Source organism: Phyllostomus discolor, chromosome 1, assembly GCF_004126475.2.
Source record: "Phyllostomus discolor isolate MPI-MPIP mPhyDis1 chromosome 1, mPhyDis1.pri.v3, whole genome shotgun sequence".
NCBI lineage: Eukaryota > Metazoa > Chordata > Mammalia > Chiroptera > Phyllostomidae > Phyllostomus > Phyllostomus discolor.
In genome coordinates, this window is record NC_040903.2 from 187,431,357 (window position 1) to 187,459,333 (window position 27,977).

Genomic DNA, 27,977 nt, shown 5'->3' on the forward strand with positions numbered 1-27,977 from the left:
GATCATTCTATGAAATTGATTGTTGTTCATTATGATTCATCCAAAGAAAGAACAGAAAAATAGTGAGGGTAGTCACAGGATTCAGAGTTCCCTGAAGAAGTCTGTCTTCTTGTGCTTTTGGAGAGCTGTGTGGGGATCCTTCAGCTGAACGTGGCCTGGCTCCCCAAACCGCTCCCCCACACCATTTTGACCTGACACAGTCTTCTCACTGTCCAGTTTCAGTTCAAACATTTCTTCCTCTTTGTGTGACACCTTCTTCATTTCCTAGGCTGGCAGAGACACTTGCCTATGCTCTTAATTGTCTGTCTTATCTATTTATCCATGACAGGAGTGATTTTCTTTCTACAGTGGAATTATCTGCAGAGCTCTCTGTCTATTAGGTTATGAGACACGTAAGAATGTGCTCTGAATCTTTTAATCCTTCCCTGCCCTTTGCACAGCGTCTTGCATAATCCTCGGTTAAATGAGTAAATGCAAGAATAGATAAAAGCTCAGAGAATGCTAGGACTGAAGGGACAGTTAGACAAAAATAGCCATCTCCGGGAATAAAAATGGAGAACACATAGCTTGGTTATTAGTGCACAGAACTGGATAAGCCATCAGTAAACTTCTCTCCCCACAGCAGCCGGGGCAGCCTGTGGCTTTCTGACACTTGCTTCTCTGGTCTGGATTGGAGCAGGAATCTCTTTCCTCTAGTGGTTCACGTGAACAAGGTACCAAAACAGCTGATCTGACCCTCTGTGATCGATGACCTCCCAGTTGGTTGCCTGAATTAATGCCACTGTGAACTTATAAATGCTGCCTCACTGTGCAATTCTTTATTCACTGCCGACTATTAAAGAGTGTCTTCCTTGCTTTCTTGTCCCCCTTTAAATACCTTCTTCCACTTTCAGGTTCTATCAGGCCTTGCCTAGCCATATACGTATTCTCTTCTTTCAGTTCAGCACATGCGCATTAGGACAAGGAGCAGGTTATGCTGATGTTTCAGGCCTTTGAATTGTGTGTGTCTCAAAAATACATAAATAAATAGCCTTTCTAACCCTCATGTGATTAGATTACCCCCACTTTATACATTTTTCTATAAATAAGAGGCAGTAATTGGGAAATGAGAAAGAACAGGACACTGGAGAGAATTGTTCAAAAGTGGACTCATGTAGAGCAGAAAAAAAAAAAAGAAGCTCAAAAGACCGAACAGCTTCCCATCCCCTTCACGATCAATACGGTGTCACAGAATCCTGCTGGGGGCGAGGGTTTCGTGGCTGTTCTAATTAATAAGATGGAGTGAAAAGTTAATACAACTTTTCTTTTTCTTCCATCAGAATAATTTTATCTTAGCATCTTTTGTCCGTGTTCTCTGAAGGAAACAACGTTAGATCTGAGATCTCAAGTGTCCCTTTTCCTTAGCCTCTGACGACCACATTGTGACACATGGCGCCTCAGCTCTGATGTGTAGGTACGTGCCAGAGGGCAGCGTCTGAGTGATTTATCTAAGATGTGCAGGACAGTTACGCAGGTGATTAGCGAGACCTTATGTAGGTCAGGAGAGAAACGCCAGCCTGAGATCTCCTTGGTCCTGCCACAGGTCGAGAGTATTCAGCAACCAAGTTTGACTGAAGAATACATTAATGGACATTTTTAACCTCACACTATCAAACTGGAAATTCATGCTCATTGTAAAGTGAAGGATTTTTCCTTTCTCTTGCATTATTTTAAACAAACATAAAGTAGAATGACCTGTCTGCTCAAGGCCATGTCTGCTCCTCTGTGATACCAAGGAGAACGCAGGGTCTGCTATGCCCCCCGCCCATTCCAGTACCTGCCTTCATCAGAAACATTGCTACAGTCATGAAAAATACAGTGTAATATAAAATTTAATATAAAACACATCAGAATTTTGGGTGAAGGTGATGAAATGGCAGGTGGCTGACAACTATTATGTGTGTAACATCAATAGAATTGGGAATGAAAGATTTGTTCTTGTCTGTCATTCTGCTTCAAGTGACCCGAGAAGGGACTTATTCCTTTATTACATATAAAAAGCAGTGTCAGGACAAACTGTTAAGAGATTAATATTGAGTCTGAAACCATGGAGTTGATGTTTTTACTTTTCTCTTTTCATGTCATTCTGATAAGCAATTTCCGAGACGCTCCCTGGGTCAGAATGCCACTGTCTTGCTGGGTCATTAGGCTCTGTCAGTCTGATAGGCTACAAATTGCATTTGGAGTGCACAAAAAAGCTGACAAAAGGCAAGTGTAACATCCCCAAACAGGAATGGGCTTGTTTTAGGGATTTTTTAAAAAAGATTTTATTTATTTATTTTTAGAGAGGGAAGGGAGGGAGAAAGAGAGAGAGAGAGAAACATCAATGTGCAGTTGCTGTGGGTCATGGCCTGCAACCCAGGCATGTGCCCTGGCTGGGAATCGAACCTGCGATGCTTTGGTTCGCAGCCTGCGCTCAATCCACTGAGCTATGCCAGCCAGGGCAGGGATCTTTTTTAAATTTAAAGGAAGTATTTTAAACTTGGGATTTTATAAAGGTCATGTAAGTGATAGAGGTCCAAAGAAACCTTGGAAAGATTGATGTTCAGGCTTCTCAACAGGTGTAAATAAACTAGAAAAGCACATCACAAATACCACCAAGTTGCAACGACCGTATGATCCTACCTCCTTAGGGTCTGAGGGAACCCTAGCCCAGAGGCAATGTCTCCTGCCTGGTTCTCCGTGTGTCTCCTTCCCTTCGTGACACGGCCTTTCTGTTCCTGCCCCCATTTTCTCCTGCTTCATCTCCTGGTCTGAGACAGCTCACCTTCAACAGGCCACCTGCTGGGATCAGGGCAGCTCACAGGTTCCAGAGCATTCCGTCTCCTGGTCTGCAACTGTCCCAGGCTTAAACTGTACATGCAGTGTTTAATAACTGCATGTCTGTCCATACTGTGATGGTAAAGCTGGGATTTCTGGGCATCTCCTCTCTGATTCTATGAGGTGCTTGTGAACTGGCTGCAGAAGCCTCTGTGGGTTTTGGAGGGGAGGGAATGGCATTTAGCCAAAGTACATGTAAAGCCGCCCAATCTCTTCAACTCCTGAAAGCCTGACCCTGGAGTTTATTTCTGTTTTACTCTATCCATCTCCCTAATGGACACCAGCAGTTAAAAGGACCCATTGTTACTTCATGGGGGTTTACTTTTTGATCAGTTCATGTATCCTGTGTTTGTGATTCACAAACTCTCAAAATAGACACCCCAGAGGCAAGTGGTAGGCAATTGTGTGGAGGTTATTTTAGACTACACTGCGCTACACCGACCACTATTGTAGGTTCCAGCCTGCACTGACCATTGGTTAAAAGAAGTCATTGCAGCCTCCAAAGAAGGTGTAGTTCATTCCGATTATTTGATTATAGACAGAATGGGCATAGCTGAAACACAAATACAGAGGTGTGCACAAGCACAAAGAATTTATTGAGTGCTTACTATGTACCAGATACTGCTTGACATATTTTAATTCCTTAATGTCTCTGATTTCCATTGGAAAATAGAATGTTTATAAATATAGTCCCCCCTTTCTGAGACAGGTGATATTACCATTTTATAAGAGAGGAAATGGAGACAGAGAAGTAAAGTAATTTGTGTGAGGATATATACGTAATTACTATAAGAGGAAGCCAAGATTGAAGCCGGAGTGGGGAGTCAAGTTCAAGTTTATGGCTTAAAGCTTGGTTTAGCCTCAACATCAGCAGTTGAGGTTAAAGAAAAAATCCCCAAACCAGAAAATCTATTTTATACCTTATGATATTGTACTGTTTAACCAGTTTGTAAACAATATGCTTGATATCTCCCTGTGTTTGCTTGTTCTCTCTTCTCCAAGTCCTTAATAGAAACACACTTGGAGAGGATTTATTATAATTTAGAAATAACTTTATAAGATAGTTCCCCCCACCCCAAACCGAGACCACTGGGTACACAGATACGGTGGAAACAGTGGGAAAAGGTAGAGGTCATGAGGAAGTAGAAGAAAAGTGTAGTAATAAATATAATCCCTCTTTATAAATTGTTCCAGGATTAGCTTCTCTATGCCACTTTATGATTTTATAATAAAAACAAAGACAGAAATTAGTAGAATATGCCTCTTACTTAGTAAACACATAGTAATTTAAATATATCGAGATAAGCTCTTTTTTTTGAAGGCACAGAGATGTATTAGACAATATTTCTGTTCTCTAGTGAAACAGATTTAAGGCCATCATAAGCAAGAATTTCAACTTAATGAATTTTTTATCTCTCCCCTGGCTTTGGGTGCAGCGGGTTCACAGTAAATATTTGTTGACTAACTGCTTCAAGTGGCAGCCCCATTATTCAGCTCCGATGTAAGTCAGTTGAGGAGTCTGGGTTCCTGGAGACCTCCTGAAGCACTGGGGTATCTTCAGCCCAGCGGCTGTCCTCTTGCTAGTAGGTACTCACATTTACCAGCAGGTGGCAGCAAACCGTTGCTTTTGCTCCTCCCCCAGGCTGATGGACACCGTCTCAGCCAAGGTAAAGGGGGGATAAAAGGTGATGGAAGGAGACTTGAGTTGAGGTGGTGAACACACAATCCAGTGTACAGATGATGTATTGTATAATTGTATACCCGAAACCTGTATAGTTTTATTTACCAATATTACTCCAATAAATTCAATGAAAACAAAGCGAAAATCCAAATTCTGTGGCTAACAAGTGCCGTGCCTTTTCCATTTGGTGCCTTTTGGATAAAACCCCCTAAGAAATTCACCTCCATAAACATTATCTGCAGTTAATACCTCATTCAGAAAAAAAAGCAGATTTTGGTCGAAGGAATTAAATCTGAATTAGATGAGGCGACCTGCTTTGCTAGTAGTTGCCCTTGTGGGTTCCATGTGCAGTGAGAGCTACACCCTGGGGAGATGCTGCTGGAACAGAAACCCTGGACTGAGAAAGCCCCGCCTCTGTGGATGGGTCATTTGCTTCCACTGCCCCTCAAAAGTCTGCTCTGCAGGAAAGGCAACTGGGAGATACTACAAGGTGACCATTCCTCTAGGTGCCCGGCACATTTTGCTTTATGTCTGATGTCCCAACGTATTTATTAATGGTGCCCCTTTACACTATCAAAGTGTCTTAGTTTGGATGGTAACTTTTATGATCACGAGTCTCCAGCCAGCTCATCAGCTGAGGCTGAGAAGGGAGTCGGACTCCAGGAAAGGTGGGTGAGGAGAGGGAGAGCAGGAAGGTGGAGCACCTGAGTAGAGAAATGTGGGGCTTGGGGAATCTGCTTGTCTTCCCGTGTCTTCCAAAGCTGAACTGGTTTGTGGCACAACTGTGGAAGCTTTGCTCTATTCTCTAACATGCTCTGTGGCTTCCTGTTTCCTTCTCCTGAAGACATCCTAGGCATCTACGCTTCCAGTCCACAGGAATGTGCTTTCTAATGGGGAGAGCTAGCCACTCAGGGGCCTTAAGGCAAGGGCTCTGCTGACAACAATGGGCCCCACACACCCTCCCCTGGTAAACTGACAGGGGCTACTGGAGATGGGTGGGTACGTGTGTGGGGAGGGGTCACATGGTTGGGATTCAGTTTTGGTGGGAACCTGAGCCAGCTGTTAGACTCTAAATAAACTAATCATCCCTGGAGGGTAATGTGGTACTAAGAGGTAGTGTAGCACTGTGATTAAAAGCATCTACTTTGAAGATGAAGAAAAGTGACCTGAATTCAGTAATTAAGGCAGATAGTTCTTAATTACTTTCATAATAATGAAAAAGAGTTTGTTTTCAGTTTTGCTGAGATGTAAGTGACATACAGCGCAAGTTGGAGGTGGACAGCATCATGATTTGACTTACAGACGCCGACTACCGTAAGTTTATAATGCAGCTCAGAGACAGAAAGTACGAGTCCTCCCACTTTGTTATTCCAGAAAAGGAGTTTAAAACTAGGAATCGAATTTTAGGCATTGGTCCCCACTCTGCCATTCACTAGTTATATCACCTTTTGCCAGTCCCTGAACAGAATTCTCTAGGCCGTAGTCCTTTATCAGCAGAGGGCAAGTTGATGAGGGTACCGATCTGACGATTGCTTCTGTACCTGTTGGTGCTAGGAGCCCACGTCTCCCATGAGGCACCTCCGCCCAGTGCAGTGTGGTGTTCTGCCCATGACCGGCTGGTTGAGTCTACTGGAGCCTGGGGTGGGAGAGGCTGGGATCATTGGCTTGATTCCTCTGAGGCCAACTTAGTTTCTTTGTGTTTCCAAATTGTCTCTCTGATGTTAGCTATATGTTCTGTGGGCACAAAAAGGACACTTGGGCAAGTATGGGGTGTTTAGTAATGTCATCATGACTACAGAGGGAGAAAGAGAGAGGGGGAGGCAGGAAGATGAAAAAAGGGGGTCATCTTTTTCACCTGATGCTAAAGGGTTGGCCAATCAAAAGCTCAAGAACAAAAAAGATAGTGCCATTTTCCAGGGGTCACTTACCATGGTAGTCACCTTCTGCTAATCCCTGTCTAAGTAAGTGGAAATTCCACTAAGTACTGTGGAAATTTGATTAAATCTTGGGATTCTGAATCTGAATCAGCTCAAGATAATTCTTATTAATTCCAAGGCACTTGCTAGCTAGAAGGAGCAAAGAACATTGGAGATGAGATTTCTGACCACTTAGGATATCTTTGTTTTAAAAAATTTTTAAAAAGTGGGGTGAGGACTCCAGCTGTTGGTGCGATTTGTAGAGATGGTGCATGAGGCATCTGGGCTCCCAGCGATTCAAGGTGGGTGGGCTTTTTATCAGCACTAGAATCTAGTCTTCATCCTGTCATTTTCCAGGATGGAAGTCATTTTCCCAAGGTGTATTGATACTTAAAATTTTTTTTTATTGTTATCAATTACAGTTTCCCCCATTTTCCCCATTACTCTCCCCTGCCCTACCCACCCCCACCTTCCACTTTCAATCCTTTCTCCCCCCCGCCATTGTTTTTATCCATGGGCCCTTTATACATGTTCCTTAACTTGACCCTTCCCCCTTCCCCCCCATTATTCCCTCTTCCCACTCTGCTCCAGTCACTGTCAATTTGTTCTTTATTTCCATGCCTCTGGTTCTATTTTGCTCCCTTTTTTGTTTTGTTGATTAGGTTCCACTTATAAGTGAGATCATATGCTATTATCTTTTACTGCCTGGCTCATTTCACTTAGCATAATGCTCTGCAGTTCCATCCATGCTGTCGTGAAGGGTAGGAGCTCCTTCTTTCTGCTGTGTAGTATTCCATTATGTCAATGTACCAGTTTTTGATCCACTCATTTTCTGATGGGCACTTAGGCTGTTTTTAGCATGTGGCTATTGTAAATAGCACTGCTATGAACATTGGGGTGCATAGGTTCTTTTGAATTGGTGTTTCTGGATTCTTAGGGTATAATCCTAGCTGTGGAATTGCTGGGTCAAAAGGCAGTTTTATCTTTACTTTTCTGAGAAAATCCCATACTGTTTTCCACAGTGGCTGCACGAGTCTGCATTCCCACCAGCAGCGCACTAGGGTTTCCTTTTCTTCACAGCCTCACCAGTACTTGTTTGGTGATTTGTTAATGATGGTCATTCTGACCAGTGTGAAGTGGTATCTCATTGTGGTTTTAACTTGCATCTCTCTGATGGCTAGTGATGCTGAGCATCCTTTCATATGTCTCTGGGCCCTCTGTATGTCCTCCTTGGAGAATTGTCTTTTCAGGTCCTTTGCCTATTTTTTAATTGGGTTGTTTGTCTTCTTGGAGTGGAGTCGTGTGGGTTCTTTATATATTTTGGAGATCAAACCCTTGTCTGAGGTATCATTTACAAATATATTTTCCCATACGGTGGGTTCCCTTTTTGTTTTGCTGATGTTTTCTTTAGCTGTGCAGAAGCCTTTTAATTTGATATAGTCCCATTTGTTTATTGTTTCTTTTATATCCCTTGCTCCAAGGTGTATTGATTCTTGTGCTGTGATGGTGACCTAGGGCTCTGCAAGAAAGAGCTAAACTTAGTTAATGAATGACCCAGAATGCTTCTGCCAGACACTGTTTTCTACTAGAAGATCCATCTACCTCTGCATACAGTAGCTTTTTCCCCTTTTCATGTGGAAGATCTGATTTGCCCAAACCCAGTAAATTAAGACAAAATGTGAAGCATTATGCCTTCAAGATTAGCAAACCCAAATACATGTTGGTGTGTGCAGATCCTTCTGATACTGATGGACTATGGAAGAAGATAATAGAGCTGCCTCCACGTTTGGGGCAATAGTTTTATTGTTACCTAGGGCCAGAATGAGATCTTTTGAGATACAAAGCTCCAAAAAGATTATAGTACCCACCCTTGTCATGTAATTCAGAATAATAGAAAAAATTCTAAACAGATATGTAAGCATAAGGAAGATAAACAGGTATGATTTCCTATAAGGCTATTTTGATAATTTTTGGGAATGTCAAAAAAATTCTTTGAAAAATTCTTTCTCATCTTTTCCTCTACCCTTTGCCCTGCTCTGCTGGTGTACTGCGTGGCCTGGCGATGTTCCTAACCTGCCTGTTGGGTAACGCAGCTCTTCCTTCCTGGAGAGTGGCGTTTCTCCAAAGCCATGCTTGGCTCACAGGCACATCAGACCACATGGAGAGCTCAATAAATTAAGATTCCAGGGGGCCACAGGCCTCTCTCAGACCTAACTCATCAAAATATCTGGGGCTGGAATCTGTTCCTTAATGAGATCCCCAGGTGATAATTGTACAAACTAAAATAAAGTTTAAAAAGCACACCGATATTCTTATGCAAAGTTCTACAGCTCTCATAATCACTGGGGCACTTTACAAAAAATTCAGAGGGTCCTTCACAGGTTCTGATGGTTCAAGTAGCCCAGGGGAGACCTCTGGGGTATCTAGATGGAAGAGGCTCCATTGCGATGCCGTTGAGAGTTATGCACGGGACCAGTGCAGTTCCACAGAGGTTTTACACCATCAGCTTCATCTGTACTTCCTTTTTTCCTAGTAGCCACATAAAAAAATGGAAGTGAACCAGGTGAAATTCATTGAAAAATAATTTTAGTGAATTCAATATATCCCAAATGTCATTTCAATATGTAAGCAATATAAAAATTATTGACATACTTTGTATTCTTTTTCTCCACATCAGATCTTAGAAATCCAGTGTGTACTTTTACTTGCCCCACATTTCAGCTTGGACCAGCTGCCCTTCAGGTGCCCAGTAGCCACCGGTGGCAAGTGGCTGCTGTGTTGCCAGTGGCAGGTCCAGACAGTTTTCCCTGAGTCTGGAGACGCTGGAACCGCCATGTTTCCAGCAGGCTGCTTTGCCTGTGATCTCAGAGTGACCTTTGATTCCTAAATATCCTCCTTACAAAATTCGTCTGTCATGATGTTATTTTTTTTTAATCACTCCCTCCTCCTTCCCTTCCCCTTTATTCCTATCTTAGTCCAGGCTTTTCCTGGCCTGTGACTCCTTCCTAGGCTATTAAGAAATTTGTTTTTATCTATACTTTTTCTTCTCTCCAAACTAACTTGCCTGATAAATGTTCCATTGTCCTTATAATTTTCATCATTGCACATTCTTCTGGACCATGCACTTCTAGGATATACCATATTTTTTGGACTATAAGATGCACTTTTTCTCTCTAAATTTGGGAGGGATAATGGTTGTTAATGCTGCTGTTGAGTTCTGTTTACATTTACATGGTAAAATATTACGTTATTTATGTTATTAAATATTTTAACACATTTTTTGCTTCAAAATTTTTTTTCCTATTTTCCTCCTTTAAACCTGGGTGCGTCTTATGGTCTGAAAAATAAGTAACCATGGAGTTGAAAGTTGGAAGGAATTTTCCTTAGCATTCATTAGTAACTATAATGTATTCTGCTTTTACAAAACAGATTCCCGCATTGCACATACTCTGAATGTCCAGCCACTCTATGAGGTCGGTACAATCGTGCTGATTTTACAGATGACAAAACAAGGCTCATGGTGATGACAATAAGATCACAAAGGCGGTAAGGGGCAAATCTGATCTCAAATCCAGGTCCTCGACTCCACGTCCCAAGCTCCTCTGCAGCACTCTCTCAGGTCACCCACCCCTGCCTTCCACGGCATGGGGCAGAAAACTTCCGATGGCTCACTTCGGGCAGATCCAGTGTTAGCTGGCACACTCTAATAACGGGAGGACATTGTATCAGGAGTAGTCCCTCCTACTGTTGACAGCCGGGTTTTAGATAGCTCTGTGTCCTTCAAGTTCACATCTCGCAGCCTGATTCTCACTGTTCTCCATAATCTGGCACTAACCTGTATTTCAACTGTATCTTCCACTCCTTCTCCAGCCACAAGGCAGATTTTATACCCTGGTCCACATTCTGCCACTTCCCCACCACCCCATTCACTCTGACTGGCTTCTTGCTTTCTTTCCTCGGCACAGAACACTACCCATCTTCCAAAGCCAGCTGTGCGCCTCATCTGCCCACAGGGGAGCCCTCCCTTCTCTGAATCTGGTACTGTGCTGGCTCCTCCCTGTCATTAATTATCTACAATTTGCTCTTGGATTTATTTTGTTTTATTCATGCCTAAGAATTAGAGGATCTAGTTCTTCCAAGTGTTGATGATAAAAATTCACATCATGTCTTCCTCCTAGAGGGACCTTGGATGTAATCTTGATAAGTTAGCAATGTTCCTTTACCATTAGGAATCCTCATTAGTGTATCTAATTAATTTGTTCCCTAAAGGAGGCCACCCAAAACTGTGCTTGAATCACTGCTCAGCGGGTGAGTGGGTGATTTCTATGAGGCTGAATGGGATTGTGAGGTTGCAAGGGTCCAAGTAAACCATGGCCTGAGATGGATTTCGTAGTTGAATTCTTGCACAGATCGCCAAGTCATTGTGCACCACAGAAGTGTGTTCATGAAGGATCCTGCCGGACAGCTGTTGGGGGTGACCAGGCGAGGTCTGATGACATCCATGATTAATAAGTGAGCTCCAGGAATAGTTCCCTCTGTCTGAGGCAAGGTCGAGCACAGCAATTAGAAATAGGGTTTTCCCTAGCTCTTCTGGTTAAGTGCAGAAACACTAAGGTTTGTTTTACCCAAGCAGACAATTGGTTCATTCCACACACAGTGCCTCTGGAAACAATCAAGTGTTTTTTTCTTCAGAGCGAAGTGGGAATCACTAAGCCAGGAGTTTCTAAGAAAAAGAAAACATTGAGAGGCCTCTTTAATTAGTCTCCTATTCTCTCTCCCCCTCCATGTAATGAAACCATACTAAATTAGTAAACCTTTACTGTGCTCTGACTACGAGGAGGCATTGTGGAATATACAGAAAAAGAATGTTCTGCATTCCCCATGAGGCTGATGGAATAATCGTACATGGAGACAGAGCCTGCCAATACCATTGGAGGAGATGGCATGAGGAGGGAAGGGGGTCAGTGGAGTTGGCGGGGTTTGGGAGTGGTCAGGGATTTGCAGATCAGGAAACTGAATCTTAGACAGAAAGGGCTGGTTCATGGAGGACTCATCTCCCTTCCACGTAATTTATTTGAATTTCAGAGGAAGACCTTGAAGGTAGAGTGAGAGAAGGGGACAGGAGTGGTGAACGTGCTTACTCTGGAGACAATGGAAGAAAAATTAGGAACACTCACGGCTAGAATGCCCTTTACCTGGCCGGCCTGCCTTATCAACAAGAACAAAGGGGAGCTTTGCACTTTGTTTAGGGCCTTTGTGTGAATCACAAATGCGGGAGCTCATTCTTCCAGGTGAGAAGTTACCTTTGCCCTCTCTGAAAGTCTCCTTTCAGCTAGTTATTACATTTCCCTGTTCTGCTGGGCACCAACATTCGCAATCTGACCACAACAATGAATGATGCACCTACCAGTATTCTGCAACTGCTCTTCTCATTGGCGTCCCTGATCCCTCCACCGTCCACTTCTTAGTGGAAGGAAAGAATGATGGCAATGTCCACGGGGATGATGGGGCTGAAGGACCTTGAATAGTGGGGTGAAAGCAAGGCAATCTTGGTGGTTTAACATCTGTGAATTTCCTGCCCCACAGACTCACAAGCTTCAACATTTCTCAGGTTTTCAGGAGGCAGCTGTTTTGCCTCTAAACTGAATCCTCGGTGACTCTGAATAAATCCCATGAACGAGAAATTATTCCTTTTCCTTACTCATCTGAAAACTCCAAACCAGAGGTCATCTCCTCTGCCAAACCCTATCAGACACTCTTTTGAAAGGAAACAGCTGCCTTTCTGAAATCCATCCCATTTTATGGAGAATCACAGTTGAAGGCAAGACCTTTTAGATTCTGGTTGCCCCTGGAAGATAGGTTCCTGCCTGATTTTTATTTTTTGCTTCCTCCTAATGCCTGGTACAATTTCTTTTCATCCAGGGAAAACCACAGTGAAGTTGAAAGGGCTATGGACAAGCTTCGGGATACGAGTTCTGACGCTGACATTGGCACAATGAAGCACCCTCAGCCCAGTAAGTTGCAGGGGCTCTCCATCGGTGTTTTGGGTCTGTGCATATTTACCTACTAACGAGGTAAGCTGCTTCTGGGCATTTCTGCTGAGAAACTCTGTAATGCAGTATAGCTACTTTCACACCTTTTCAGATAGGATTTTAGATGTTGTTCACATGGACAAATAAACAGGATTATGAGAGGCAGTTATGTGTGGGGCTTAAGACTGTGCGCTCTGGAATCAGACTGCCTGGGTTCAGATCCTGGTATTACCATTGACTTGGAGTATACCTTCTCTGTTTCTTAGTCAATTTTCCTCATCCAATAAATAAGAATAATAATGCTACTTATCTCACAAAATTATTGCAAGAATTAAGTAAGTTAATTTGACCAAAGTAGTTTGAATGATATCTGGTACATCCAATGAATGTTCACTGTTAAAACTGTGATGATGATGGTTTCTCACAGTCTGAATTCTTAGTCTGTGCAAAGCAAAGACCTAAGATAAGTCACGCCTTCAAGATGTGGCATGACATTTAGTTTCCCAGGTGTCCCTGTGAGTCCCCTGTCTTGGTGGTATGTCCAGTGTGTACTTGTGAGTATTTTCCAGGGGTCTGTGTGTCTTTCCTCTTTCAATAACAAAGTAGATGCTTCAAACTCCCAAAGCTTTTATCAGCAATGTGAGGAACCCCCCATCCTTTGGTGGGCACAAGCTCATTTTAAGCCTACAAACAGAAATCCTTGGGTGCTAAATATTCTGTTTGCCCCTTCCTGGTTTCCCTTCATCTTTCTCCATCTTCAATTTTGCCCCAGGAAACTGACCTCCATGGATCTCCTGGCTCCCATGTCCCTTCCCCAAAGGGAGGCAGGTCACAAGGCAGCAGGATGTGAGAGAGGTCACGTGATTCCCATCCCCTTTCCCCACTGTTAGGCTGGACCGCAGTCCAGCAGGGGCTGCATTCCCCTACTACACGCCACAGCGCCTCTCAAGTGGCTCTCCTCCCACAGCTTCTCATTGCATTCCAGTGGCCCCTTCAGATGCAAAGGACTCCACAGTTGCTAGTTTCAAGTACTGTCTTCTGCTAGTTCCCTTCACTGTTGCCACATCTTAGTATAGTCCCTTTACTGAGTGCTCTGCAACTCCCCCTACTGTGCTCACTGATTCCTAGCTGGTACACAGCGATAAGGTTTATGCTTCCCCACCGACTTACTGGTAAGACGGAGCTGGAACATGTTAACCTCATCCTGCAGTCCCGAGGTTCAGATTCAACTTTTCCAAAGTCCTGCTCCCCTTGCTATGGGGAGCACAGCCTGAAGAACAGCATACAAGTTTACTAGATGGTTAAATATTCTCCCCAGTGTAAAAATCTCAAAAGTCAAAGAGGAACTAAATAAATTAGGTTGAACACAAGTTTTATCATGATTCTTAGAACACCGTGGGTTATAAAGGAACTCAACATGAATTCTGACTTGTTGTATTAAGTGTATGTAATGCATACAAGCAGTCAGTGTGCCTGGATGAGAGGGCCAGGAATAAATGGCCCAGCCCTGGTGCTCGTGGTGAAAGCATGAGGACATGAGCTCAGGGCCTCGGGAAGGTTGGAGAGAGAGGCGTGGCAATGATCTGCTGCTGGGAGGACAGTGGCCCAAGTCTTCTAGACCCAATTGTGTTTGGTAGATTTTTTAGAGAAACCTCCTCTGGGTGATGGAGAAAGTCTAAAAGGCTTGAGGGCCAGAATTTATAACATTTAGCAGAAGGCAGTGTGTAATGTAGGAACCCGCAGAAAACAGGGCAATGGTTTGAAAGAACTTCACTCCTGCTGGCACTGGAGAGAGAAAGAAACATAAATTTGTCAGTAAGATGCTTTTTTGGGAACCACTTTCCTTGATGGATTAGTTTATGTGAAAAGCTGCAGTGAATAATAGTGCAGAAACCTCTGCCTGTGTTCAATGATTTTACTGTCAGAATTTTATTAACTGGTTCAAGAGTGAACTGGTCCATGCAGGATGTATTTGTGAGGTTGCAGTTGCGTGTGGTTTATTCAGCTTCTGCCATCTTCCTACCTGGGTTCTGTATTTCAAGCCCCGAGGTGAAATCTCTCTTCCTCTGTAGATCTCTCTGAACTCCGCTCCTAGAATTAGCAGCATGGTTTCCACAGCAACTAATGTATTTGGAAGAGGAGGGAGAAAGAAAAGGGGACTAAATAAAAAAATTACAGACCTACATCTGAAAAAATGGAATTAATTAAAAACTTGAACACAGGGTCAAAAGGTGAGTGGCTGGAGAGAGGGGTACTAAGCATATAATACGTATGACTTAAGACCCTTGCAGCTGCCACTGGTCTGTTACTTTTGCTTACTCAGCTGTTTCAAACTCATGCTAGCCTTCTCTTTCTCCCACTTCTTTCAACTTCAAAAGGGAATATTTTCAGGGCCAGGACTGTGCATAGCGCAGAAAGAGTTTACTTCTACAGGGTGCACTGTATGAGATCTTCCCAAAGTTATACGGACTTCTGCTGTGTGTAGCCCATATCTGGTTTCTCACAGCTTAACTTTATTTCGTCTCACTGAGGAGTAGGAAAAGTAGGGTTTACTCTGTTCAGAGCAAGGTGTGTGTATCTCCTATGGAGAGCTTTTCCAGCTTCTTTTTCTTATCCCGAACATAGGTGAGCACTAGATAATAAGAACTGATCACTGCTAATCAGGACATTCTGACCTTTGGAAGGAAAATAGATCTCAATGATACACCCCCAAAAGCCTGTGATACAATCATGTCTTAATACAGTTTTGAGGATCAGCCAACAAAGCACAGAGATCCGACTCAATGATTTACACTTACCGTGTGCCAACCTGCTTTCCCTGCTCTGTCGACATCTGTTAACCAGGGCTCAACGGCCCCCTTTTTCTTCCAACGTGTGTTACATCTGCCAACTCAGCCTGTGGATCTCCCTCAGTCTTTCTAGCAGAAAATTCCCAAACTTTTAGTAAGCAGAGCAGGTAAAATTTCCCAAACTATCTGGGGACTGACATACATTTGCCAAATAAGGACATCAAAAGGAAAATCAGCTGTTCACTAACACTATAGTTTATCAAAACCCTTTTTATATCACAGCAGCTAGAGGGAGTGAGGTTAGGATAAATCTCCCAAAGAGGCCTGCTTACCCAGCACACGCACATCTGCTTTGTTTCGTCTGGCCTTGGGCCTGGGAAAACGACCGTGAATCAGCAGTAGACCAAACGATTCCGCTGGGAATGTTCATCATGCCTTCTTTAGCAGCGTCCTGCTTAACTGAGTTCACTTTGTTTCCATCAGTTCTGAAAACACCTCATTTGGGAGAAAACCCAAAATAAGAACTCAGTCTTATTTATTACCATAACCCCTAGTTCTTAGCATAATAAGTGCCTGGCACACAGTGGGCACTCAAAAAATCCTTGTTGAAAGGGTGAACGAATGAAGGGCTAAGCCTGCCTATTTTCTTCTCCCTAACTCTGACCGTTGGGTCAGTTTGTAACCTAGTGCTTTGGTTTATCTGTGCTTATCCTCTGGGACCATTTCAATGTGGGCAAACAAAGCAAATTTAGAAGAAATGAACTTCTCCTCGAGTTAGAACTGCACTGTAGCTTGTGTTTATGGGTGTCATAGTCTGTCTGGGCTGCTATAACAAGATACTGCAGACTGAGTGTCTTGTAAACAATGTAATTTTGTTTCTCTCAGTTCTGGAGGCTGGCCGTCTGAGATCAGGGTGCCAGCCTGGTCTGGTGAAAGTCCTCTCCTGGGTCACGGACTTCTGATTGTATCCTCAGGAGGTGGGAGGGACGAGGGATTACTTTGCAGCCACTTCCGAAAGGAACTAATTCCAATCATGAAGGCTCCACCCTCATGACTTAGTCACCCCCAAACACCATCACATTGGGCTTTAAGATTCCAATGCGTGTATTTTTTGGGGGTGGGGCACATGCAATAGGAATACATTCTTTTGGCAGCAGCTCCAAGTGGTAATATCCTCACTTCACCACCTCCTTTGCTGACACGCATCCAGCGTTGGGCTCCAAATTTGGCAGCTTAGCTGGGTTTTGTTTATTTATATTATGTCCCAGATGACTCAAGTTTCAAAGTGAAAATCCATTATGGTAATAAATAGATATGAGCAAACTGCATGATATGGATAAAATTGCTAAGCTATCTTCTGGTCCACTGTACCTTCATAGAGAAGAAAATGATCAATCATGGCTTAATGTTGCTCTTATTTGAATGTTTCATTCATCAACTTTTCCAAATGATTTAGCATTTAGCTTTTCAGATCTTTTTCCTTGGTTTATAATGCTGATATTAAATTGCCCTCAAATGTTTCAGACCATTTTTCATCCCATTCACACTTATTTTGTTGTTATTTTAACTTCAAGACTGCTTAAGATATGCAGTGGTTGATGATAGGGTTTGTGGATAGGGTTGGATAGGGTTAGGGCTTCTTCCTTAGGGAAGAAGTGAAAAATCAAAGATTTGGATCTAGAAGAAACCAGTCATTGAGTTCAGTGCTTCCCAAGCTGCCTGAATGTGGACAGGAACCCTCCCTGATGATTACAACAGATCAGCCTTGTTAGGTTATCACTGATTTGGACCAAGATGCCATTGTGAAGATAGGGGAACAGGTTCAGTTTTCTCATTAGGTGCCCCTGTCCCCTTACTGACAACTTTACAGAGGCAGTTGTGGTGCTGAGGACTAGAATGCAGGCAACACCCAACATTATGAGTGAGTAGCTTATTCCCTGTACTCTACCTTCTATCAAGAGGGATTTATGGTCTATCCACCCCTGGGCTCCATCCCTGTCCTCACATACTTCTGTCACTGCACCGGTAAGTTGAGAAGAGGCGCTACCTGTGTTTCCGGTGCTGTCTCTCCCTCTCTCATTCTCTAGCAGGGATCTGCCTGCCTACTGAGAGCAAGCAATCTGATGCTGCTCTCTGCTATGGATTTTCGGGGGGGGGGCTCCAAAACATACATACAGGTCTGCAGTTTTGCTACTGCCTATGCCTGGCTGTGCAGAGTTGTCTAATTTTGGGGTGCAGTGGCAGGAGCTTAATGTCGTCACACTGAAGCCATGTTCTCTAATAGTTTCATCAAAAATAAATGTGACGCTTCCATTTTCCTCTTCGTAGTGAATCTAGATTTTAAACTTAGGCAAGGCAAAGGAATACTACTTCTTGGATCTCCACAAACCCTAACGTGAACAGGCATCTTACGGAACAGCAGCTGTCTTAGCATGCTTGCTGTAAAGAAACACCCCAGACATCCTGCCCCTCATCCCAGCATCAGAATGTCGGACAGCTGTGACCATCTCCTTCCCCCACTCCTCTGCTTCTGGGTGTCTCTTTGGGCCACCAACATGCTGAGAGGAGATTCCCACTTTGAAAGCTATGGCTCATGTAATGTTCTGCTACCAGAGAATGCCATAGTCTGTAGCCCGAGGTGCGGAGTGGGTGCTGGGGAACACCCTCCCCTGGTCTTGGGTTTGCTGCTGTCTTCAGCTGAGGGCTCCTATTGCTTTCATTGTCACCCTTGCCCACTGGACCTTTTAGAGAAGGTTTTACACACACAAACACATACACACCTACATACTTTCACTGACATGTACTCATATACAGTTTGTCTGCAGAGATACCGAACTCTTGCCTAGTTGATACGCTATTCAATTATTAATGCCCCACAATCTCCCATTCTCTTCTGCCTAGAAATTTAATCAGAAAACCAGGAAGTTGACTTGCTTTGCACTAAAAAATTTCAGCAATCAAATGAATCAGAATTGAAAAAACCCTAGAATGTCATATCTGAAAATTCCAGAATTAAGTTGTTCTAGAGTTATTTCTCAAGTTAGGAGGCATCCCTAGCCATTTTTAAAAAATTCCCCAACTCTGAGTAAACATTTAGAGACTTAAAATACCTTCAATATTTTATGTGAGTAAAGAGGCAATACATGTATACGGGAAAAAGAGATCAGAAAATGCACCAGCATTAAAGCAAATAAATATAGGCAGTCATCCCACCACAGAGAGATAATCACTGATGTCTTGATGTATTTTTCTAGACTTCCTTGCTCTGCACATACATATTTTGAAGGGCTCATTCCATGGATGGTTTTGTAATCCTGTTTTTTCCGTGACCTAATTTTAATGCTTATCCTGATAGACAACCTCAAGCACATTTCTGTGTATCAAGATATAACTGGAAATAGACCGCTACAGAATTAATGTTTCTTGAAAAGAGGCTTAGCCTCTGGTGTTTGATGTAGCCCACTCACAGTGCGCAGTGACAGGGGCGCTGAGTTTCAGGATGAGAGTCATCCAAGCAAACACCAATTTGGACAAGGTAGATAAACGGGTTCTTGTCAGAGGGACTGCCCTCTCCGTGATAATTAAATCTTTCCAGAGGTTAATCTGGCCAGCCAGCATAATACCTAGACATGGAAATCCTTCCTTTCAGTGTCTTGGGAACAGCTGTCAAACACAAGTGATGAGAAGGTGGAGAAAATGAGTGGTAATTGGAGTTGGAGGATTTGTGTGTTAAGTTTCAGTGACAGTATTGGCTCATGCGGGAACTGCCTTCTCAGCGTGAGATCTTGCTGCTCACGCACACACTGGCCCATGTGTTTCCTGCGGCCCCCATCCCACACGGCCACGGCACAGGGCTCAAAGCCCACAGCCCTCCTGGCTGCTTCAGACCCCCCACGACACTGTACTCCAGGTGAGAAGTATCAGTTAGATACAGGCCAAGGCAGACGGGCATTTTCATGAAGAGACCATGGCAGTTTCTTTCCCCTCACCTACCGATTGGTTAGAATAAAAGGAAGAACATGTAATTGTTTTGTGAAAACAATATCAGTTTTATTTGTCCTGATTCTTTACAAGTACATAGACAAAGCGACTGAAGGCTTGGCTGAAATTTATTTTTTATTTTCCCAGAGGTTGCCTTATTCTACAAGTAAATGGAACTGTTGCATTTGACATTTTAACTATAAATATAACATATGTGCATGGTAAAAACTCAAACAGTGTGGGAAGGTATAAAATGAAAAATAGTTCTCCTTCCTCACTGATCACAAGCTGCTTGCCACAGGCAAGCACTACTGTTTCTCAGGTGTCTTTTAAAAATCCTATTATGATATTGTGTATCTTATTTTTTTCCTTAATATCACTTTAGATGCTTTGTTTTATATCAATCAGTATTACTTTGTCAAATATTTCTTCATATTTTAAGTGTACTTGGGGTAAAGATTGGACACATTTTTCTCTCCTACTCTCACCACTATCTTTTAATATATTTTGTTGCCTCTCATTTCTGGTAACTGGGGCAGATCCTATAGTTTTGACTCTTTTATAGAGTTGTAAGAACAATTGCCTTCTGGCAACTTTTACTTGTTTTCAAGTATTTAAGTACCTATCAAGTCTAAATAAAAAGTTGAGCCTCACATCTAGTGCCTAGATTCTTTTCTCCCTTCCAATCCCAGGCCACGCCCACCAGGGACCTTGAGAAGGGGGATGGTGCGACCAAATCTTCGTTTTCCTCCACTCCCCATTTCAGTACTTCCAGGGGGAGGAGACTAGATGAAAGAGGCCATTTTTTTTTCTGATCTGGTTCATGATGAAGGCTCTCTCTTGACTACCATGGGCTGAGTGAAGTGCTCTGTGGCAAGTGCCCCGGTCCTGATTCTTTGTGAGATGCACGCGTGGGCCCCCACACCAGAGTTCATGACGTGGTGAAAGCCCATTCTGTCTGAGATTACCTGTGTCCGTCCTCCTTCCCTGTCTCCACTCCTGCCTCTGCTGGTATCTGCACAATAATTCTCTTTCCCTGTATTTAGCCTTCTATCTGTTAGGGTGGGTGATAAATTGATGGTTTCTTCAGAATTTTATTAGCTCTACAGAAATGTGTTTAGCAGCTCTTCTTTGCAATATACTAATTGACCATTACCTTCAATATTGGGTCTCTAGAGAAATTGCTAGACAATAAGAAAAGATCTATTTATATATCAAGTTTATTAAGCGACTTTGAGTCCGATAAACCTGAGTTCTTTTTTAAAAACTAAAACTTTGTTTTGCTTTTAATAGTTTATTTTTATTGTATTTTTTCCATCACCATTTATCCCCCTTCCATCCCCTTCCACCCCCACCCAGACACTCCCCCCTGCAATCATCACACTGTTGTCCACGAAACCTGAGTTCTTATCCAAGCTCTACTGTGTACCTGCTTGGCAAGTGACTTCATTTCTCTGAGCCTTTGCCTTCTCACTTGTAAAATGGGATTAGTGATAGTTATCCTATAGGGCTGTTGTGGAGATTATCACACAATGCTCAAAGGGAGTGTAACACAAGGTGGATAATATGGTTTTAATTATTATGTAAAAGATGCATATGATGAAGAACAGTGGAGTAAATGACTTTGAGATGGGAATTGTCAGTTTTGAAAAAATGTTATCTGATATATAAGAATATATATTTGGAAAAGTTAAACAAACATTGATGTCAGATCCTAGACTAATTCAGCTCTGGGAGATTCTCCACAATATCTTCTGCCAGTGGCTGATATTAAGAGAAAATTACTGAATTTTTCTCTTTGGGATTAGGGGGTAGCATATAATGTACTATGTGGTTTACTTTTTAAACTGTTATCATTATTACATGACGAGCACTTTAAAAGTTGGAATGACTTCTCTTAAGCTGTGATAAAATAGCTTCTCTCTGCATCCGTGTAAGGGAAATAATGTGACTGAATGTGAGGAGAGAGAGAAGACAATAGAGGGTTAGCAATAACTCCCAAGGTGCGTGGTCTTCTTTTCTCCGGTTCACACAGTGTCTTAGGACAGTGTTGGAAGCGCTTAGCCTGTGATGACTTTACCAGCAGCCCTAGTCCCAAACTCCCATCACCCTTCCAAGAAGTCTCACTGTTTGGGAAGGAAAAGAGTCATTTGCTTTCTCTGGAAAAAGGGCAGTTAACGAACCATAGGCAGCATTATCTAACTCTTCGGCCGATCTTCTAGAAGATGAAAATGCACTTTGAGTGAACACAGGAAGTCCTTATCTGCTCCTTGCGTGAAAGATTAGAGAATGCTCTGCAAGTGGCAATCATTACAATAAAGGACTCAGAGAGATTATCCTCAAGAAAGCTTTTCTTGATCCCACCTTATCCCACCCACCTCCTCCAGATGTACCTCTTTGCAACAATTCCTACCTCTCTCAAAGCACTTAATTATAGTCTGTTTAGAGTATTTAATTGTCCTTTGCTAAGCCCTTCAAGGCAGGGTATTTGTCTTATTCATTTTCTTTTTTGTAACTGGTATATTCCAGGTCTCATCAGCATGACCAAAAACTAAGGTCACAGAGTTTTGTTCTCTTGGAGAGTAAAACTTTGTGTTTCATTCCACTGTGTGTATGACAACAAAGCCGAAGATCTCTGCAAGCTAAGTTATTCTAGCAGGTCCCTACTAGAAAGGGAAGGAGTGTCTTGTGATAAAACTGAGAACATTATAGTTGAAGTGTATTCTTCAGACCATCGAGCCATTCTTGCCTTTGAAAGATGTGACTGTGTTCAGAGGCAAGATTATACTACAAGGGCCAGTGAGCCACTCTTCTTCCCAGCTGGAATTGGTGGGAGAGCCTGGCCAACGTGTCCATAAAAACAGGTTCAAAGTCAGATACCTCTGCATCCCTGTCTTCATTCCTCAATGAATTAATGCAATCTGCAATTTTGGGGGATTCGCAATGTGCAATTTCAATCTATTCCCATGTCACTCCTCAGTAGACATGGTGTTCTCTTGCTTGGGAATTCATCAGAGCCAGCAGTCTCTAACTGCACCAAAGGAGGTGTGGATTCTGTTTTTCTTAATGTTAACTCTCTACTACTAATAAGACACGGTGGAGTAAACGTGGTAGATTCTGTGTCACATAGCTATTTGTTCCCTTTAATATTTACTGAGAACAATGCTAGAGCCTGAGAAGGGTAAACAAAGCTGAGCAAGACATGTCCAGAGTTTTGACAGGGTGTGTGTGTGTGTGTGTGTGTGTGTATGAGTGTGTGATTTATTGTCTTCCTCACTCCGTTAGACTCAGCCCCTTGGAGACCCGTGTATATCTATATTTTTTTAAAAATAACATTTTTTATTGTTCTTCAATTATAGTTGTCCCCACTTTACCCCATTACTCTCCCCCCAACCCTCACCACCCACATTCAATCCTTCCCTCCTCCCCCCACTGTCTTTGTCCATGGGTTCTTTATACAGGTTCCTTGATGACCCTTCCCCTTCTTTCCTCCATTATCTTTTTAAAATTGTATTTTTTAAGTTAAAAATGGACTTTTTAGAATGTATAGTTTTATGAATTTTAAGACCTGTATTGATTTATGTGATCCTCACTATAATCATGATAAAGTTCCATCATCTCCAAAGCTCTCTCATTTTGTCCTTTTGTAGTCTAACTCTCTTCCTACCCTTAGCCCCTGGAGATCACTGATCTGTTCTCTCTGTATAAAGTTATTCTTTTTCCAGAATGTTATATACACAGTTTCATATAGTATGCAACCTTTTGAAACTGGCTTCTTTTACTCAGAATAATGTATTTAAGACTCATCCATGTTGTTACATATATTGATAGTTCATTCTCTTTTCTTGTGGAGTAGTATTGCCTTGTATGGGTATAACAGTGTTTATTCATTCAACCATTGAAAGGCATTTGTTTATTTTTATTTTTATTTTTATTTTTATTTTTTGGTGATTGAAAACAGAATTGTTCTAAACACTTGTGCAGGTTTTAGTGTGAAAATAAGTCTCAGTTTCCCTTGGGTAGATACCTAGGAGGGAACTGCTGGGTCATCTGCAGATGTATGTTTAACTTTATGAGAAACTACCAGTCTGTTTTCCAGAGCCTCGGTAACATTTTTCACTTCATACACCTGAGGGTTCCAGGTGCTCCGGTATTCTTTTTTTTTTATTTTATTTTATTTTTTATTTTTAGAGAGGGAAGGGAGGGAGGGGGAGGGGGAGGGAGAGGGAGAGAGAGAGAGAGAGAGAGAGAGAGAGAGAGAGAGAGAGAGAGAGGGAGAGAGAGAAGGATTCAATGTGTGGTTGCTGGGGGTTCTGGCCTGCAACCCAGGAATGTACCCTGGCTGGGAATCGAACCTGGGACACTTTGGTTCCCAGCCCGCACTCAATCCACTGAGCTACGCCAGCCAGGGCGTGCTCCGGTATTCTTATCACCTGGTTTTGTCAGTGTTTTTCTAGCCATTCTAACAGCACATAGTGGTACCTGCCATTCTAATCAGTGTGTAGTGGTGTCTCATCATGGTTTTAATGTGATTTCCCAGAATGGCTATGATGTTGAACATTTCTTTATGGACTTATTTACCTTCTGTATGTTTTCTTTTGTGAAGTCATTTGCCCGTTTTTAAATTGGGTTGTTTTCTTATCATTGAGCTTTGAGAGTTTTTGTATATTAACTTACAGATCCTTTGCTGAATATGCGATTTGCAAACATTTCCACCAGTTTGTATATTGTCTCTTTTTTTAACTGTCATTTTAAGGACAAAAGTTTTTTTTTTTTAATATTTTATTTATTTATTTTTAGAGAGGGAAGGGAGGGAGATAGAGAGAGAGAGAGAAACATCAATGTGCGGTTGCTGGGGGTTATGGCCTGCAACCCAGGCACGTACCCTGGCTGGGAATCAAACCTGCGATGCTTTGGTTTGCAGTCCACGCTCAATCCAGTGAGCTACACCAGCCAGGGCTTAAGGACAAAAGTTTTTAATTTAGATGAAGTGTTATTTTTTTAAAAAGATTTTATTTATTTATTTTTAGAGAGGGAAGGGAGGGAGAAAGAGAGAGAGAGAAACATCAATGTGTGGTTGCTTGGGGCCATGGCCTGAAACCCAGGCATGTACCCTGGCTGGGAATCGAACCTGCGACACTTTGGTTTGCAGCCCACACTCAATCCACTGAGCTATGCCAGCCAGGGCAGATGAAGTGTTATTTATCATTTTTTTCCTTTTCTGGATTGTGCTTTTGTTGTTATGTCTATAGTGAAGACATGAAGATTTTCTCTATATATTCTTCTGAAAGTTGTGTATTTTTTTACATTTATGATCCATTTAATTTTTGTATGACGGGTATATTTAGGTCAAAGTTTATCCTATATTTTTTGTACTGATTATAAATCAATTGTGTTGGGACAATTTGTTGAAAAGACTATCCTTTCTCTATCAAACTTTTTGTGCCTATTAAAAATCAGTTGGTTGTATTTCTGAGAATTTACTGTGGATTCTGTTCAACTCCATTGATCTAGGCACCCATCCCTTCAGCTGTATCACACTGTCTTCATTGCGGTAGCATCCTTGCATAATCCTAACAATGGGTAATGTGATTCCTCCAACTTTAGTCTGCTTTTTCAAAATCATTGTGGCTATGCTGTTTCCCTTTCCTTTCAGTATAAATTTTAGAATCAACTTGGTTAATTCTACCAGGAATTCTGCTGGGGATTTTGTTGGAATTGCAGTAAACCCGTGGATGAATATGAGGAGTGGCAATGGATCTTTCTCATGCTGAGTTTTCCACTCTGTAACAAGGTGTGCTCCTGAATTTATGTAGGTTTTCGAATGCTTTCTATCAGTATTTTTTAGTTTTTAACACACAGACCTGCCCATATTTTGTTAAGTATATACCAAAGTATAAAAAAATTAGTGAACTACATTTATGGGAATCCATTTTTGGGCTCTCTATTTTGTCCCTCCTTTTTCTTTTCTTTTGCCAACACACCCTGTCTCAACCACCGTATATTTATAATAAGTCTTGAATTCAAATACCATCAGTTCTTTAACGTTGTATAGGCCATGTAGATCTTTTACTCCTCCATATAAACCTTAGAATTCATTTGTTAATATCCACAAAGTCACTATCTGTGATTTTGTTTGGGTTACTCACTTTTTAGGGTCCTCGTGTGGGTAATTGATACATTTTATAGAGGTTTGTAGCCCCATTTTATTGTAAGACACAGAATGAAGTAAATATACTCCATCATACCTAGAATCGCATTTCCAGACTTATGGTTCAGTCATGCAAAAAAGATGGAAGCAATATAAAAATGTGTCCCCACCTTCTATGTAAAGAAATAAAATATTATAAATATTGATGCCTATCAAACTTAATTGTCATAATGTTTATGATGCAGTATTTATAAGTAAATATTTCTGATACAGATCTTTACTATCAAAAGTGAGTCACCATCCAAAGTATTTCTCTATGTTTTTCCTTTTTGAAACACCTTTATTGAAGAATAGCATGTACAGTTAGTTTACTCAGTTCAAGTGCACGATGCATTGGTTTTTAGTATATTCACAGATGTTCAGTAACTATCACTACAGTAAAACTTCAGTCACCTAAAAGAAATCCTGTGCCCACTGTCACTCACTATCCTTCTACGTTCCCCACCGCCTTAAGAAACCGCTGATCTACTTTCTGACTTTATGAACTGTCCTATTCTGGTCTTGGACATGAATGATCTCATATAACATGTGGGGAGAAAATGGAGACAACTGTACTTGAATAACAATAAAACAATAAAAATAAAAAAATAAAAAGTTAAACATAAAAAATATGTGGTTTATGGTGACTGACTCTGACCTGGCAGGAGGTTTCATGGTCTATGCAAGTTGGGCATGTGTCTGTGCCTCATGTTCTCTGGCTGACGGGCATTCCGCTGCATGGATGGGCCTCGTTTTGTGCACCCATTCCTCAGTGGATGGGCATGTAGGTTGTTCCTACCTTTGGACTATTTTCATGAATAGTGTTGCTATAAACGTTTGTGTACGAGTTTTTGTGTAGACATATATTTTCCTTTATCTTGGGTATATAACGAGGGGTGGAATTGCTAGATCATTTGGTAACTTTATGCGTCATTGGCTGGGGGCCGGCTAGCCTGTTCATCAGAGCAGCTGCTCTGTTTTATGTTCACACAGGGCATCGTGCGAATCCAAGCCAAGGAGAATGCCCATGGTCGAACCTATTTTTAACTCTACTTTGATTTATGTCTTTACTTCAAATGTACTTAACGTCATTTTTCTTAAATATATCGAAGGAGAAACTAGGAGCAGTCAGAACTACTGCACTTCATCTATGTTTCTATTATAATTACCTTTTCTCCCCTAGACAACAAACTCCTCCAGGCTGTTCACGTTTGCTCCCTGAAACGACTTCCTCAAGCAGCTTCATTGCCCAAACACTTAATATTCATTGTCTTATATGAAGATCAGGAGGGAAGATAAGTGTTTAGGTAAAATATCTAATTTAGAAATTATGCTTCTGGATATTACATGAATAGCTAGATGTACTTGATAAAGTAAGTGTAAGCTCAGTAAATATTTGTTGAATGAATGAAAAACAGTAAGAAGAAATTATTTCATATGGCGTGGATGAATATAGAGCAAGTCACATTTTCACATTTAAGTCTCACAGTCACGTTTTGTGGCCTCTCATCTTGGGAACTATCCTCAGATCATTAGGTTTCGGAGTCATCTATAGCTGGATGGACTAGGAAAGCATCTACTGCAATTTTTGGATTTTATTAGAAGATCTTTCTTTTGTTAATGATTAAGAACTCTCAATATAATTGCCAGTATGTTGGTAAATGAGATATTATATAATTCTTCTTGAGGCATTTGCTTTGTAGCACATTTTCAATAAACTATTTATACTGGTAACTCTTAATAAGTGTCATGAATAAAAATATTAGTCTGGGCACCATGTTCACATAAGTGAACTGTGGTGAAATTTACAGGGGTGGATAAAATAATTTATTTCTGTATAACTGGGTAATTTACTTATTAAGAGGCTGCCAAGTCACAGAAAGACAGATACCATATGATTTCACTTATATGTGGAATCTAATGAATAAAACAAACAAAGAAAGTAGAAACAGACTCAGATACAGAGAACAGACTGCCTGCTGTGGGGTGGGGGACAGGGTGAAACAGGTGAAAGGATTAAGAACAAAACCCTCCTGGACACAGATGTCTGTATGGTAATTGCCAGAGGGAAGAAAGGTTGGTGCAGGCAGAAGAGGGTAGAGGGTAAAAGGAGGATGAACAGTGATGGAAGGAGACTAGACTTTGGGTGGTGAACACAATACACTATGCAGATGACATATTGCAGAATTGTACCTGGAACCTCTGTAGTTAACCAGTGTAACCTCAATAAATTCAATACAAATAAAAAAGAGGTTGCCATTGTGACTTCAAATGATTCTTAAAAACTTTTAGGTAGTAAAATTCTGACTTTTTGTACAACTCCTTTGGATATTCTCTGATTTTACAAAAGGATTCATTATATATAATTTACATAAATAGACGTTGGGTGAATAAGGGCAATTTTATAATTCTGAGCAATCGTACCCTCTAACCTTGAATTTCTACTTGAAATTCAGTATAAAAATGTAAAGTGGTTCAAAATTTGTGTCTTACCATCTTCCAGTAAAGCATAAAGTGTTGCAATAATTT